Below are 819 nucleotides of genomic sequence, written 5' to 3' on the forward strand. Positions count from 1 at the left end.
AGGTTGCGGGGCACCGGGGACCGGCCTGGGGAGTCGCTGCGGTGGAACAGCCTGCCCTTCCACAAGGCCGAGTGCGAGGGCCTGAACCCAGGTCGGGGCGATCCCAGTACCAGTTCTGTCTGAGGGATGGATGGATGGATGGATGGATGGACGGATGGAGAGCTGCCCTGTGGAGGAGTCAGGGGCACTGGTGGATCAAAAATAGCATATGAGCTGACAATGTGCACTTGCAGCCCAGAAAGCAGATCACATCTGAGACTGGAAAATAAGAAGCATGCCCAGCAGGGCAAAGGAGCTGATTGTTCCTGCTCCTCTCCACACTCGTGAGAACCCGTCAGGAGTACAATGCTGAGCTCTGGGGGCTGCAGTGCAAGAGGCATGAACCTGTTAGAGCAGGTTCAGACGAGGCTACAAAATGATCGGGGTGCTGGAGCACCTCTCCTGTGAAGACAGACTGAGAGATTTTTATTGTTCAACCTACAGAAGGCTCAGTAACATTTTATTGCAGCTTTTCAATACATAAACGGGTTTATAAGAAAGATGGAGAGAGACCTTTTACCAGGAACTGCAGTTTTTACTCTTTTTGCAAGAGGCAATTCTTTTAAACTGAAAGAGGTGGCAGGATCCCGCTCCCCAGCAAGGGGAAACACAGTTACAGCAGGTTGGGAGAGGCCAAGGCATCCTCTGCCAGGGGGAGTGAGAGCTACAGAGTCTCAGTTTCCCAGGCTGGGAAGCTCACAGAAGTCCTCGGGCCGGGGCTCTGCTGCTGCCCCGGCTCTGAGCCTGGCCGGGGCAGGGCAAGCGACAGAGCTGGCTGTG

Source organism: Corvus brachyrhynchos, unplaced genomic scaffold (genome assembly GCF_000691975.1).
Source record: "Corvus brachyrhynchos isolate BGI_N302 unplaced genomic scaffold, ASM69197v1 scaffold490, whole genome shotgun sequence".
In the NCBI taxonomy this organism is placed as follows: Eukaryota; Metazoa; Chordata; class Aves; order Passeriformes; family Corvidae; genus Corvus; species Corvus brachyrhynchos.